The sequence below is a fragment of the Nicotiana tomentosiformis genome, chromosome 8, assembly GCF_000390325.3.
Source record: "Nicotiana tomentosiformis chromosome 8, ASM39032v3, whole genome shotgun sequence".
NCBI lineage: Eukaryota > Viridiplantae > Streptophyta > Magnoliopsida > Solanales > Solanaceae > Nicotiana > Nicotiana tomentosiformis.
The window spans coordinates 10,985,197-11,002,930 of record NC_090819.1 but is presented as its reverse complement, the minus strand read 5'-3'; positions in this window follow the sequence as shown (position 1 = coordinate 11,002,930).

Below are 17,734 nucleotides of genomic sequence, written 5' to 3'. Positions count from 1 at the left end.
ATTCCTTTTTCATTAATTATTGATCCGTAACCGACATTGAGCGAGATCTGTGTCATGATATCCGGTTAGGTAAGAATATCACGGCCCTCTATCCGTCATTTGTAATCGTTTACCCTATTTTTTAAGGTTTTAGAACTCGTTCTGGATCCGGGGAGAGTCACTTTATTATGCCCGATGATGAACACATCGTTCACCTTCCATGGGTCTCGATACGAAGGGCTCCCAACCTCGATTTCGGTCTTGTGCGTCCATATGCTTCTTTCATTTTCTTCACCGAAAATCGGGGTATACACTACCCCGATTTTACCCGTATACAGATAGTCTCCTCATTTTTCGGAGAGTAGTGTTGCGACCAAACACACTCACGCAAGTATACGCGGTCGTCAAGTAATAAAGTGACTAAAAGTCGGATGTCGAACCCACGAGGACTTATGATTAACTATTAACTAAATTAGACTATCCTAATTATCTAAACAAGAATTAAATCTAAAAATATTTTATTCTAAACTAATTAAATAAAAAAATATAAATAATGAACTTTGAACAGAGAAAGAGCAGATTTTTATGATATCAATGTAATGAAAACGATCTAGGGTTATGGGCTATCTAACAATCCTATTGTATTCTTCAATTGAATTGACAGACTAATTTATCTAGCTTATTGGTTGACAGGGTTAATATTGCTCATAAGAATCTGTCGAGTTCTTACTCGCCTATTCAAGCTAACCTAACGCCTATATGTCTATGGAGTTAGAATCAACAAGAACGCATTTATAATTCCTGTAAATCAACCAAGCAAGGCAATTAGGTATATGTCTATCCTAACTACGAATCCGTCCCCCGATGCCCGAGTTCAAGAACTTGCCCTACTCAATCCTATATGCAATATAGAATTCCCACTTTCGAGTTCAATTCTAGATTCGTAGATAATATTCAATTGGTGATCAAGCAATTAAATAATTAAGTGCAAGATTGAATAAATAAACTAATATGATAAATCAAGAAGTCAAAATCAATATCCGAATAACAATAGTCATGAAAGAACCACAACCCTAGAACGTGAAGTTTAGCTCCATATAAACATGGTAGCCAAACAACAAATCATATAAAGAAACATAAAAATTACTAAGTTTGGTGGGAGAAAGATGGAACTTGATGAATTCCGGCCTCCACAGCTTTGTCGTGGCTTTTTTCCCCCTTCCCAATATGTTCTAACCTAAAAGAGGCGTTTTTAGCTTATATATTGCGTACAAAAGTCGTGGGCCAAAGCTCTCCTATTCCTAGTCCAAATCGGCTTCAGGGATTGATGCTAAGGTGGATGCGACGCATCCACCTTGTCCTCCATTTCAATTTTTGCCTGCGAAGGTGGATGCGACGCATCCACCTTGTCCTCTATTTCTCAGCTTTGCATGCGAGGGTGAACGCTATGGCCCAACTTCACTGCTAAGGTTGCATGCAGGATGATGTTTTCCTAGGTTGGATGCGACGCATCCAACCCTTCTTCCTCTGGCTAAACCACCTTTTCTTCATATTTTGCACTCCGAACACCTTAAATCGTCACACATAACTTAATTAGTCATCAAACCAATAATTACACCATGTTGGGCGTTTTAAAGATTAAATAACATCAAGAAGTGGTTAAAACATGGGTAAAGTAACATCAACACATATCGAAATATGCCAAACATCACTACCCCACACTTAAACCTTTGTTCGTCCTCGAACAAACCATCACTATAATAAACAAAATAAAATTAAGCTCTTATCATTCAAAGCACACTACATCTATGACCATGGTTATTTGCTACAATTAGGCTCTAGACTATGCATCAACACACTTCCCTTTTCTTATGCCCTTCTTTAAACATATTCGAACAAAGACAACATGCTCACAACAATCCTAACCTCAAAAACCGACTCAATGTCACAATGCACTCATGGCTTGAACAACCAACATCATAGAGAAGTCTAATAACGTTACCTATCCCTCGTGAAACCATGTGCCCTCACAACAAAAGCAGAGAGAGTAAAATCAATCCACACATTCGAATCTCATGCTCACAAAGAAAATCGCTCACTCTCACAAAAGAAGTCACATGCATGTAGTTGGTACCATAGGCTTGCCCTTAATGTAAATCTCTACTAATGTAAGCTCGCTCGATCTAAAATCAATTAGGACTTTTTCATGGTTGTAATGTGGGCTAAGGGACGGGTAGGATATATTTAAGGAATAGTGACTCACCCTCCTAAGCACTTTAACACATCATCAAATAACTTAAGCGCGAATTCTTCAACACCCTTTCAATTTCACCAATAATATCACTTCAAACAATATTTCCTCTTTCTTTAAGCACTACTTTAATTCATACCCACTAGCAAGAACAAGACAACAATTTATTCATTTATATTTTTCTTTCTTTTTTTTCCAGATTTTTCTCTTTTTTTTTTTTTCACTTTCCGCTAGTGGTGTATTATTTTACAAAATAAGTGCACCCTTCTTTCTTTCATTGGTTCCACTCAAAAGTCACCCCACACTTAGTCCCTTCTTACTTCTTTTAGCGCTCATCTAACAATTAAAGTGCTTTAAGAGGTAAAAGGATCAAAACAATGTCAATTAAGAATAAAAAGGGTATAGGCTTGTAATGTGGGTACCAAATAAAAGGTCTACAGGCTCAAAAGGGTTAACTAGGGATAGATTTTATTTGTGATAAGCAATAAGCTCAAAAAGATCAAAGAAAGCCTAAAATTATTTTTCAAACCGAGCATCACCTAAAATTTCGCTTCAACTCACATACCGGGCAAGTTCTAGACACAAGTACACTACATGGACTACACAAAAACCTTACCACACATGGCACATGACTCATTAAGGACGGTCACATTCCGACTCTCAAACAATGCAAGTATTCACGGAGCAACGAGATATTAAGCATTAAGCGCAAAGTGAACACAAGTCAAGAAAATGAGAAATAGGCGCCACAAAACATGCTATCCATTTTAACAAGGCATCATCAATAATTTCAGAGTGAGAAGGGAAGATATTACATATGTAAAAGCCTAAATATGCCATTATCAACCAAGTCAAGGTCACCTAGGTTCATCATTCTTCCTCCTTTTATTCCCTACATTCCTACTCTACTCTAAAAAGAAAACAAAATTACCCGGTTCAAACTACATCCCATGGAAAAGAACCGAGGCACAAAGAAAAACCACAGGGGATTATTACTATCTACAAAGATACTATATATATATATATATATATATATATATATATATATATATATATATATATATATTTTTTTTTTTTTTTTTTTTGATAATGATAAACTGATAGATAAACTGATAGTTACTCCATATAGATGAATTTACTGCTATTTTATGCCATTAATCCAGTGAATATTTTAGTACATTCATCCATACATCAAAACATGAATCACCCCCACCCCACACTTAGGACTGTGCGTTGTCCCCAACGCACACAAACAAGGTAAAGTAGGGTGAGAAGAACTCCCTCAAGTCAAGGTGGAGGGCTCATCCGCAGTCTGTGGAGGAGCATCTGCATCCATAGCATTCCTATCATCAACAACTGGTGCTGATTCTGTATCAGGTGTTACAGCGACCTCAGTAGGCCTGTTGAGTGGAGCCTCAGTGACTATGGGAGGAACAGGAGTGGATGGTCCGGCAGTGGATGATGCAATCAGCTGGGAGATGTCTGTACCTGCACATTGAACCAGAGCTCTGAGGAGTAATGATATCTCCTTCATCATCGTGGCCTGCTCGGTCTGAACTCGGCTTAGATCCGCACGAGTCTGTCTCAACTCATCCCTGGTGGCACTCAACTCGACACGAGTCGCTATCAGCTCAGCCCTGTTCTCTTGCATATCTGCTTGCATTTGCTCAAATAATTGTTGAATGGTGAGCTTAGAAGACCTTCCCTTGTTCGGCTCTAGAACATGAGTGACATCATATGGTCCTGGAGCTTTAGCCTCAATGTCGTCATTCTCCTTGTCCCATAGTACTCCCATCTCTGTTAAAAAAGCCGTTAGGGTATTAGCAAAGAACAGCCTCCACTTGTAATTCATCCCGGTTCGCTGCATTTGATCATGCATGATGGATCCGAAGTTGAGTGGTATCCCCTCTAATAAAGCATATAATACGAGTGCGCGGTAACGAGGGACATCCGTTTTATGTTGGCATGGCAGCAGGCGGTTACAAATGAAATTTAGAGCCACACGTGCTAACGCACTCATGAATTCCTTGGCTATAGAGTGGTACTCCATACTCCCATGCTTCCATTCTGCATCCTTCCTGGTAGGGCATAGGACAGACTTAATGTGTGCATAATCTGGTGTTTTGCATATGGAGTCAAACCTGTCTGTAAGTGTGTGTGGCACCCTTAAGAAGTTATTCAGAGCTTCAGCTGACACATTAATATCTACCCCTCTTACTCGCACAATGTTTCCCCTTGCGTGACGCCAATTGGCGTAGAGCTCTCTAACAATGGTGAGGTTGGCTTTGCCGTGACCTTTCAAGATGGGTCCCCATTTTTGCACCTCTCGAATTGACTTTAGAAACTCTGAGTACTTTGTCTTAAGTGGTCCGATGTTTATCGGCTTTTCCGGAATATACTTCTTTGAAACCAGTATCTTCTTATAGGCTCGGAATGCCTTCTCATTAACAAAGTATTTCTCCCAATCAACTCGGTCTATGGGTTCACCCTCGTCTTCATCACTCATGTTGACATGTAGGTGGTCATTGTCCGAATCGGAATCGGATTCAGATTCTGTAGTAATCTTCTCCTTCCCTTTATCAGTCGGATCACTCATTTTCGAAGCTTTTCTTTGGTATGTCACAGGCTCTCTTATCTCTATTCCTTTGCTTGGTGTAATACCCTTCTTCACTGTCCTCCTGACTAATGTTTCCTCCTCCTCTTGCTCTGAATCATCACTTAACTGCCTAGGCAGCAGTTCCATTTCCTTCTCCGTCCGCTTCCTTTTTTTCTGTGGATTTGGACCGCCCGCTGCCCTTCCGGTAGGCTTTTTGGGCGGTTGCTTGTTACCATCTTTGTCTTGTTGCTTGGATGGTTTACTCACTGCTGTCATTTTACGAATCTAAGTACCTGCAATGCAAAGAATTCAACAATTAGCAGATGAAACAGCGAAGTTCAGCTTGAAAGCAATTGCAACAGCTTGCAGACTTCAATTTATTCGTAAAGTCATGCCATTCACTACTTCATGGAATTGTAGCTCATGACTTTCAGCAAGTATGTGATAACTCTCTTCAAAAATTCAATTTCACATAGCCCCTCACTCGACCCCACACTTATTCTCAAGCATACACCAATGTTGCTCGGTTACTCAGACTTCACCGACGCCTAAATTTTCCTCAGGGACAATTCGTCGAACATGTGGTATGCAACAAGTGTGCCTAGTTCATTCTATCAGTTGAGCAATGCAACTACCCTCCCAAAGTTTGACGAGATGAAGGGAATTATAGTTTATCATCTCGCAACCATTACAACGACCAAGAACAACAGCCCTAAAAAATTTTGAAATTGCAAAACCTACTTGTTGCTACCATTGAGGGAGGGAAGAGAGAAGAATTAGGAGAGAAGCCAACGGAAGAACGAAGAGGATGATGCGTACCTGTCGCGTTTGTATGCGTTACAATTTCGATTAAAGAAATCTGTTCTGCGTTCGTAGGCGTCGCAAAAAGAGACGAGTGGATGCGTCGCAAGAAGAGTTTTTTAACGAATTCGTTATCTTAAGATGCGTTAAAATATATAGTACTTACCTGTGCGTGCGAGCTTTGACGCGACGCATCCCCTTGTCTTCCTTCAAAAAAAATTTCGGACGCGATACGGACGCGATAGGCAGACTTCACTGCCTTGAGCAATTGGCCCGTCAAAAAAAAATTTTTTTTTTTGCTGAGGGGGATGCGACGCATCCGCCTCGTTTTCTTGAATAAAATCTATGTCCTACGAAAAGAAAGGAGAAAAAAAAAATTAAAATAAAAATAAAAATAAACTAACTAACTTGGGTGGCCTCCCAAGAAGCGCCTGATTTAACGTCGCGGCACGACGCAACATGTTCTTCATGCCTCCACTAAATCCATTGTGGTCTTGTGACGTGCAATGTCACCACCCCAATAGTATTTTACTCTTTGGCCATTTACCAAGAATGTCGTATTGGACCCCTTATCACACAATTCTATCGCACCATGAGGTTTCACACTAACCACTTCAAACGGACCCGACCATCGAGATTTAAGCTTTCCTGGAAAAAGCTTTAGCCTTGAATTAAACAGTAGAATTTCTTGACCTGGTTCAAACTCACGATGTTGGATATGCTTATCATGCCATCTTTTGGTCTTCTCTTTATACAATTTGGCATTTTCATACGCATGCAATCGAAACTCATCAAGCTCGTTGAGTTGTAGCAATCTCTTCTCACCGGCCAAGTCCATCTCCATATTTAGCTTTTTAATCGCCCAATATGCTTTGTGTTCAAGCTCGACGGGCAGATGGCAGGCCTTCCCATAAACCAACCTGTACGGAGAAGTGCCTATTGGGGTCTTGTACGCAGTGCGATATGCCCATAATGCGTCATCCAGCTTCCCGGCCCAGTCCTTTCTATTCATACTTACTGTCTTTTCCAAAATCTGCTTGACCTCTCTGTTGGAAACTTCTACTTGACCACTCGTTTGGGGATGATAGGCAGTGGAAACTTTGTGCTTGACTCCGTATTTTGCAAGAATATTATTCAGCAGTTTGTTACAAAAGTGAGTTCCCCCGTCGCTTATCAACACTCTTGGAGTCCCAAAACGTGTGAAGATGTGCTTCTTTACAAAGCCTACCACAACCTTTGCGTCGTTAGTAGGAAGAGCAATGGCCTCTACCCACTTAGAAACATAGTCGACCGCCACCAAGATGTATCTGTGCCCGTTAGAATATGGGAATGGTCCCATAAAATCAATCCCCCAAACATCAAAAAGTTCTACCGCCAGAATATTTTGCAAGGGCATCTCGTGCTTCCTCGTGATAGTTCCAGTTCTTTGGCATCTATCACAATTTTTAACGAAGGCATGTGCATCCTTAAACAATTTTGGCCAATAAAAACCTGATTGTAGCACTTTTTGGGCGGTTCTATCCCCGCCGTGATGACCTCCATATGGTGACGCATGGCAGTCATGTAGTATAGCCTTCATCTCTTCCTCAGGAACACACCTTCTCACCAACTGATCTGCACACTGCCTATATAGGAATGGCTCATCCCACACGTAGAACCTTACATCATGTAGGAATCTTCTTCTATTGTCAGCTGTCCATTCTAGTGGCGTCACCCCACTTGCGATAAAATTCACATAATCTGCATACCATGGGGCTTCACCTGAGGTGATTGCTAATATTTGCTCATCCGGAAATGTTTCTTTAATTGACCCTCCTTCAGCTACATGGTCCCGACTTTCTAATCTGGACAAATGATCGGCCACTTGATTTTCTGTCCCTTTTCGATCTCGGATCTCTAAGTCAAATTCTTGCAAGAGGAGGACCCAACGAATCAGCCTCGGCTTGGCGTCTTTCTTTTCAAATAGGTATCTGATAGCTGAATGATCTGTGTAGACGATGACTTTGGTTCCCACTAGATAGGATCTGAACTTGTCAAACGCCCACACCACTGCAAGCAACTCCTTTTCAGTCACTGTATAATTCATCTGAGCTGGATTCATAGTTTTGCTTGCATAATAAATGGAGTGAAAGATTTTATCCCTCCTTTGCCCCAACACCGCTCCAATTGCTATGTCACTTGCATCGCACATCAACTCAAATGGTTGTGCCCAATCGGGGCCAATGATAATTGGTGCAGTCACCAATCTTCCCTTCAGCTCCTCAAATGCTTTCAGACATGCATTATCAAACTTGAAGGTAACATCTTTCTCTAGAAGCCTGCACAAAGGGGAAGAAATTTTCGAAAAATCTTTAATGAAACGACGATAAAAACCTGCATGACCCAAGAAACTGCGAATGCCTTTGATGGATGTCGGCGGGGGCAATTTTTCAATCGTCTCCACCTTTGCTTTATCCACCTGTAGACCATCTTTTGAAACCTTGTGCCCCAAAACTATACCTTCACGTACCATGAAATGGCACTTTTCCCAGTTTAGCACTAAGTTCGTCTCTTCACACCTAGCTAGCACTTTATCAAGGTTCATCAAACAACTATCAAAAGAACATCCAAACACAGAAAAATCGTCCATGAATACTTCTACAAATCTTTCAACCATGTCAGTGAAAATAGCCATCATACACCTTTGAAAAGTCGCAGGTGCATTACAAAGACCGAAGGGCATTCTCTTGAACGCATACGTGCCATAAGGACATGTAAATGTAGTTTTCTCTTGGTCTTCTGGGGCTATAGCAATCTGATTATACCCCGAATAACCGTCCAGGAAACAGTAGTATTCCTGGCCAGCTAATCTATCAAGCATTTGGTCAATAAAAGGAAGGGGAAAGTGGTCTTTCCGGGTGGCATTGTTCAGTTTTCTGTAATCTATGCAAATTCTCCATCCAGTGACAGTTCTTGTAGGAATTAAGTCATTATTTTCATTAACTACTACGGTTATCCCCCCTTTCTTCGGCACACATTGAACGGGGCTTACCCATTTACTATCAGAGATTGGAAATACAATACCTGCATCAAGCCACTTAATCACTTCTTTTCTTACCACTTCTTTCATGATTGGATTTAGTCGGCGTTGGTGTTCTACACTTGGCTTGTGTCCGTCCTCCATGAGGATTTTGTGCATGCAGAAAGCTGGACTAATGCCTTTAATGTCAGACATTGTCCACCCAATTGCTCGCTTGTGCTCACGTAGCACCCTTAATAGCTTTTCTTCCTGTAATTTAGACAAGTGAGCAGAAATAATAACAGGTAAAGTGTCAGAACTTCCCAAATAAGCATATTGAAGGTGAGGGGGTAGGGGTTTAAGTTCCAAATTTGGAGCTTTTTCAATTGACGGCTTTGGTGGGGGGCCACTTGGCCTATTCAGGGGCTCAAACGGGATTATTCCTTGCATGTAACCACATGATGTATCTAGGATATGCATCATCTCCTCAACCTCATCATCCATCTCCAAGCTATCAAACATCATGATTGCTTTTTCTAAACAGTCGTCTAGATATACACTCGTGTCAAGAAGTTTCTCATCCACCTCCACCACAGATATCATAGAGAGCTCCTCATAGTGGCGGGGAAGTTGGATTGCTTTGTAGACATTGAAGACTGCTTCCTCGTTGTCCACTCTCATAATCATTTTCCCTTCTCTCACTTTAATTATTGCATCGCCAGTAGCCAAGAGAGGTCGTCCCAATATGATTGGAACTTGTTCATCAGCCTCGAAGTCTAGAATAATGAAGTCAGCTGGGAAGATGAATTTTCCAATTTGCAGCAGCACATCTTCAATCACTCCTTCGGGGTAGGCTATGGACCTATCAGCTAATTGCAACATCACGGTGGTTGGTCTCGGAGCTCCCAGACCTAATTGCTTAAACAAGGATAAAGGCATCAGATTTATGCTTGCACCCAAATCACACAGAGCACGTCCCACATCAATATTACCGATTTGTACTGGAATGGTGAAGCTGCCAGGATCCTTAAGCTTTTGGGGAAGCTTGTTTTGGACCCTTGATGTGCACTCCTCAGTAAGTGCAACCGTCTCGAACTCAGTCAATTTCCTCTTATGAGCCACTATGTCTTTTATGTACTTAGCGTACTTTGGAATTTCACGAAGTACATCCACTAATGGAATATTTAATTGAACCTGACTCAACATGGAGAGAAATTTGTTGAACATGCGATCGTCATTCCTTTTCTGCAATCTTTGGGGGAAAGGTGGTGGTGGCCTTGTAACCTCCATTCGCTCTGAACTTGCATCATCTTCCTTTGACTCTTGTGTTGCCTTAGGTGTCAACTCCCCCCAGGTATAGGTTTTTCTTTTATCTTCCTTGGCACTTCCTCTAGTTCCCTCCCGTTTCTAAGTGTAACTGCATTAACTTGAGGGTTCTTCTCTGTATCACTGGGAAGTGAGCCTGTAGGTCTAGTATTTTGGTTTGCTGCTAACTGCCCCATTTGCCTCTCAAGATTTCTGAAATCGGTCCTGAGCTGTTGATTGTCTAGCAACAACTTTTTCAGCAAGTCATTCGTACTTTCTTCCATTTGTTGGGGTGGCTTCTGAGGTTGAGTAAAATTCCCTTGAGGCCTATACTGATTCTGTTGACTTCCGCCCCATGAGAAGTTAGGATGATTCCTCCAGTTTGGGTTGTAAGTGTTCCCATATTGCGCATGTTGATTCATAGGACCTCTGTTTTGTTGCCCCACATAGTATATAGATTCAGGATTCGTGGGGCACATGTCAATCATATGACTGTCTCCGCATAGTTCGCAACAAATAGACATCTGCTGTACATGTTGCATTTGTTGTGTTGTCATTCTATTCATCTGATTTGCCAATTTTGCTATATCAGCTCTCATGGCGGAAAAGTCATCAAGCTCAATCAAACCGGCGGCCTTCTGTTTAATTCCCCTTCGTGAATCCCCCTCTCCTTGCCAATTATGGTCATTAGCAGTGAAATTATTTAGCAAGAGTTGTATTTCACTATACGGTCTTGCCATGCAACTACCCCCACAAGCTGAGTCAAGATTCATCTTTGATGCTTCATCTAACCCATCAACAAAAGTGTGACCCAATACCTCATCAGTTTGACAATGATGCGGGCAGTCTCTGAGTAGCTTCTTGTATCTTTCCCAAGCTTGACGAAGTGTCTCGCCATCCCGTTGTTGGAACCCAAGAATTTGGCTCCTCAGCGACTTTGTCTTCTTAGTTGGGAAAAACTTGATCAGGAATTTCCTTGCTAGATCATCCCAAGTGTGGATAGAGTTCGCGGGCTCCTTTTGCAACCATTCTTTAGCTTCCCCCAACAGTGAAAAAGGGAATAGTGTCAGCCTGACATAGTCCTTGGAGACGTTCGGATAATTGTAAGTGTCCGTGATTTCCAAGAAGTTCTGAATATGCCTCTGCGGGTCCTCATGAGATAGACCCACATATTGTCCTGTGGACTGAATCAGCTGTACCATGTACTGTTTGAGTTCAAAATGCCCAGTGATATCAGGCTTCACAATAGCCTGAGTCATATTCGCAAGATTGGGCCTTGCGGCTTCAATTACCGGACGCTCTTCATTGCCTGCCATATCTATTGGCTGTGGTTGGACTGCGATGTCCAACTCTCTTTCTATTCTCGTTCTAGCTTCGTGTTCCCTTCTCACTCTATGTAGTGTTCGTTCGATTTCTGGATCAAGAGGAATGAGGTTGTTTGCACTTCTACTCCTCTGCATTCGAGAGAAGACCCTGCGTTGACACAAACCAGGCAAACTGAAAATTAAAACTTGAAAACAAATATCTAATAAAAGCTTAACTTAGTCACGTAGCTAATTTCTAAGTCCCCGGCAACGGCGCCAAAAACTTGTTGCGACCAAACACACTCACGCAAGTATACGCGGTCGTCAAGTAATAAAGTGACTAAAAGTCGGATGTCGAACCCACGAGGACTTATGATTAACTATTAACTAAATTAGACTATCCTAATTATCTAAACAAGAATTAAATCTAAAAATATTTTATTCTAAACTAATTAAATAAAAAAATATAAATAATGAACTTTGAACAGAGAAAGAGCAGATTTTTATGATATCAATGTAATGAAAACGATCTAGGGTTATGGGCTATCTAACAATCCTATTGTATTCTTCAATTGAATTGACAGACTAATTTATCTAGCTTATTGGTTGACAGGGTTAATATTGCTCATAAGAATCTGTCGAGTTCTTACTCGCCTATTCAAGCTAACCTAACGCCTATATGTCTATGGAGTTAGAATCAACAAGAACGCATTTATAATTCCTGTAAATCAACCAAGCAAGGCAATTAGGTATATGTCTATCCTAACTACGAATCCGTCCCCCGATGCCCGAGTTCAAGAACTTGCCCTACTCAATCCTATATGCAATATAGAATTCCCACTTTCGAGTTCAATTCTAGATTCGTAGATAATATTCAATTGGTGATCAAGCAATTAAATAATTAAGTGCAAGATTGAATAAATAAACTAATATGATAAATCAAGAAGTCAAAATCAATATCCGAATAACAATAGTCATGAAAGAACCACAACCCTAGAACGTGAAGTTTAGCTCCATATAGACATGGTAGCCAAACAACAAATCATATAAAGAAACATAAAAATTACTAAGTTTGGTGGGAGAAAGATGGAACTTGATGAATTCCGGCCTCCACAGCTTTGTCGTGGCTTTTTTCCCCCTTCCCAATATGTTCTAACCTAAAAGAGGCGTTTTTAGCTTATATATTGCGTACAAAAGTCGTGGGCCAAAGCTCTCCTATTCCTAGTCCAAATCGGCTTCAGGAATTGATGCTAAGGTGGATGCGACGCATCCACCTTGTCCTCTATTTCTCAGCTTTGCATGCGAGGGTGGACGCGACGCATCCAGCCTTCTCTTCTACTTCCCAGTTTCGCACGCGATGGCGAACGCTATGGCCCAACTTCACTGCTAAGGTTGCATGCAGGATGATGTTTTCCTAGGTTGGATGCGACGCATCCAACCCTTCTTCCTCTGGCTAAACCACCTTTTCTTCATATTTTGCACTCCGAACACCTTAAATCGTCACACATAACTTAATTAGTCATCAAACCAATAATTACACCATGTTGGGCGTTTTAAAGATTAAATAACATCAAGAAGTGGTTAAAACATGGGTAAAGTAATATCAACACATATCGAAATATGCCAAACATCAAGTAGGTTTGCCGAAATGATGAAAAATGATAGATAAACCCCAGTTTCTTCCTTCGTACGTTACAACTGATATGACGGCTAAATCAAAATGTCCCATCAGTCACATCGTTATGACTTGGGACATGTGTCAGTCACCGGCTGGATGCCTTCGAATGCGAAACGTCGCGCATTGATTGTCTTTACTCCTATAAAAGCTTCAACCTTTTTCACTTCCATTTTTCTATTCTAGACTTTACCCTCGAACTCTCTAATGGCTTTTAACTTCTCTAGTTCTTCATACATTGTTCTTTGAGCCTTCATATCTTCATCTTCAATCCCCATACATCTTCTTTGAACCTTCAACCCAGACCTTCATACCTTTATACAATCTTCAAATTTTCATATTTTTCTCAGGCTTTCATATTTCCCAAATTATAATGGCAAAAACTTCCAAGTCAGTGCCTCAGTAGGCTGCTCCTTCATCTTCCCACCCCGTCACAAATGCTAGGTGGTCGTGTCATGCCCCGAACGCGGGGGGCGAGATCGGCACTCGATGCCTCATCTATCCTTGCGTATCAACTTGCGACTAAGGGACTCTGAACATATAAGGTCATCCTTTGGCTATGGGGCCACATATTGCAAGACGATTTGCGAAGCAAAATATAAAACTAAACGAAAACTACTACTGGCTAAACATCAATATAATGCGGAGCCGACAAGACCGTCATAGATACTACATATGACAAACCAACATATTATACATACAAGGCCTACAATCCCAACATATAGCACTAACTGACAGAAAATATCTTCAAGCCTCTACTGATGGATGTACTGAGTTCGGAATAGGGCCCCGACCTACCCATAACCTATATACATATGTATATAGAATGTACACAAAACTCTAGACCCGGCAACACCGAAGGGGGTGGAGCTTACAGATAAAGCTGAACTCGGGCAACACCTACTGAGGAGGTCTACCTGTCTGTCTGTCTGAACCTGCACGCATGAAATGCAGCGTCCCCACAAAAAGGGACGTCAGTACGAAATAATGTACCGAGTATGCAAGGCAATAATATAACTGAAAGCTGAAACTGAACTGATAACAATAACAACTGAAAGTAACTGGGAGTCAAAGATAATCTGAAGATATGCTCACCTGCTGATACTGACTCAACTCTCTCAATATAGTAAGTAGAATAGATGTCCGACCTTATAAGGCTCGGTATATATATATATATATATCTGCTCTACTGTAGTAGGCTCGCTCATACGCGCTCGGCCATCCTAGGCTCTGTATCTCGGCCAACTGGGCTCGCTCATAGGCGCTCGGCCACAACAGGCTTGGTATATAACTTACCATCTGATCAGAGGTTGTCCAATAGGGGCCTTCCCATCGATTATAGCTCGATGGTAATGAAAATACTGTAATACTGCATATATATGCTCTCTGCTTTCTTGACTAGAACAAGACAATACTCAATTAAATATGAAGTCTCGATAAGGAGAATATTGTAACTTACGAGACTAGGAAAATATACATAAACTTTGGAATATGAATTTCTCTTTATGTCTCGTTATCAAACACATGTAATTACGTGATCATGCCAAAATGAAGGAAGGGCTTAGCCTTAACATACCTGGAGTAGGAAAATATCTGTATGATATTCTTGAAAAATGTTACACCGTACTCTTTAGAACTGCAAAATCTTTCGTTGCTAAGGTGCTAATAATTCTCGTTGGAATTGTTTTGTTGCAAGAAATTTTGTTGAAAACTTGTTGGATTGAGTTTAGCGTCTGTTTTGAAATGTTTGAATTAGGAAGAAGGTTATATGATTTCTTACTTGATTATTTTAAGTCCAAATGAAGCCAAACTTACTAAATGTCTTACACGTAAGTGTCATATGTATATTACTTTAGATGGCCACCTTTCAATCAAGATTGTGAGTCACTTAATTTGAATGGGGGGCTTCCACATCAACGCTGCCACGTCATGCCATTTAATGCTTATCCAATATATCCCTAATTAATTAGGTAATATCCCATTACCCAATAATTAACCAATTACCCACATAATTAAGAATTATCTCAACTTACTTAAAATACTACTAACTTTTAACATACCTTGTACACCTTACTATCATGGTCATGTAGTACCTTGTATGGTACTAGTCCATAAATATCGGGTATTATCGCTCAGACCGTATTGTATCTCAAATCAACAACCTTTAATGAAACTCATTTTCTTTGACTCGTTTACCCTTTAACTTTCACGACACGTACTTATTGCTTGTTATAAATAGCATAAATGCTTATAATCTCAAGAAAATCTCATCCCCGAGTCTACGTCAATTAATTGAAGACGAAACTTTAATCGTATGAAAAGCGAGATGTAACATCCTTCCCCCCTTAGAAACATTCATCCTCGAATGTTTACTCTTAGATACTTTGGGATTTTTTTTTTGTTGCCAGAGTCTCCTCCGTACACTAGACTAAAACTAACCTGTACGCAGCAGGAAAACATACTATACATACCACACATGGCCACTGTCTATAAATAACAACATTTGGCTTCACACAACTGTCCATTATAAATTCTGAGAGTAAAAAATGAGAGCTTACCTGATGACCTACTGGCCTGAATAGAGCTGTGCTGAGGTATCCCACCTGAAGCCATATCTTCAGTTTGAAATAGGTAGGGGTATTTAGACTTTATTTCTTCCTCCGCTTCCCACGTCATCTCTTCCACATTCTCGCTTCTCCATAAAACCTTCACGGAGGCTACCTCCTTATTCCGTAGCTTGCGGATTTGTCTGTCTAGGATGGCAACCAGTATTTCCTCGTATGACAAGTCCTCCGTAATCTGTACATCATCCATGGGCACCACCCGGGTAGGCACGCCAATGCACTTCCGTAACATAGATACATGAAAAACCGGATGGACAGACTCCAATTCCGACTGCAATTCCAAGTTATAAGCTACTTGGCACACTCTCTGAATGATCATATAAGGCCCAATATACCGTGGGCTAAGCTTGCCTTTCTTGCCAAACCTCATCACGCCATTCATAGGCGACACCTTTAAGAATACCAGTCATTAACCCTTAACTCTAAGTCTCGTCGCGCACGCCAGAATATGACTTCTGACGACTCTAGGCTGTCAACAGTCGCTCCCGAATAAGCTTTACTTTCTCTATGGCCTGCTGAACCAGGTCTGGACCATGTAATCTAGATTCTCCAACATCAAACCACCCTATAGGAGATCTGCACTTACGCCCATACAAAGCCTCATACGGAGCCATATGGATACTGGAGTGGTAACTGTTATTATATGCAAACTCGATAAGAGGTAAATGTTCATCCTAACTTCTTTTAAAATCCAACACACATGCTCGTAACATATCTTCGAGTGTCTAAATTGTGCGCTTGACTTGTCCGTCAGTCTGTGGATGAAAAGTTTTGCTGAGATTCACCTGAGTCCCTAGACCTCTCTGAAATGACCTCCAAAAATGTGTTGTAAACTGGGCCCCACGGTCAGATATAATAGATACTGGTATTCCGTGTAGCCGCACTATCTCCTTAATACATAACCTTGCATAGTCTTCTGTTGTATATGTAGATCTGGCCAGTAGGAAATGAGCTGATTTCGTGAGCCTATCGACTATCACCCATATGAAATCAAATTTACGATGAGAACGAGGTAAACCTGTGATAAAGTCCATGTTTATTGCCTCCCATTTCCACGTCGGGATCTCTATAGTATGCATTAGCCCTCCGGGCTTCTGGTGCTCTACCTTCACCTGCTGGAAACTAGGACACTGAGCGATAAACTCAACAATGTTCTTCTTCATACCGTTCCACCAGTACACATCCTTAATGTCATGGTACATCTTCGTCGACCCAGGATGAATGGAGTACCACGAATAATGTGCCTCTGACATAATCCTGTCTCGTAGCCATGCTACATCTAGAGCACACAGACGACCCCTATATTTGAGAACTCCATCTCCCTTGATCTCTATCAATGGCTTCTTCTGCTGCGGAACTCGCTCTCTCAACTCGACCAACTTTGGATCCTCGTACTGCCTTTCCTTTACTTCAGCTATGAGAGATGATTTTGTAGTATTTTGGAGTACAACTCCTCCATCGCCAGAGTTTACTAACCGAACCCCTAAACAAGCCAATTGATGAATCTCTTTAGTTAATTTTCTTTTTTTGGCCTCTACATGTGCTAAGCTACCCATAGATCGGCGACTTAAGGCGTCTGCTACCACATTAGCTTTGCCTGAATGGTAGAGAATGTTAACATCATAATCTTTCAATAACTCAAGCCATCGCCTCTGTCACAAATTCAATTCTTTCTTCTTAAAGATATATTGCAGACTTTTATGATCTGTAAATACATCAACATGAACGCCATATAAATAATGCCGGCATATCTTAAGTGCATGGACAAATGCAGCTAATTCGAGGTCGTGGGTCGGATAATTCCTCTTATGCTTCCTTAACTGCCTTGAAGCATACATAATTACCTTCCCTTGTTGCATCAGGACACACCCTAACCCGATACTTTAGGCATCACAATACATAGTATAACCATCTAGACCCTCTGGAAGTGCTAGAACTGGCGCTGAGGTCAACTTATTCTTAAGCTCTTGGAAACTCTGCTCGCAAGCCTCCGTCCACTGAAACTTTGTTGTTTTCTGCGTCAACTTCGTTAATGGTGCCGAAAGAGAAAAAAAACCCTCTACGAACCTCCGGTAGTATCCTGCTAAGCCTAGAAAGCTACGAACCTCTGTTGGAGTGGTAGGTCTAGGCCAGGATTTCACAGCCTCAATCTTTTGATTGTCTACCTTTATACCTCCATCGGATACAATGTGCCCCAAGAA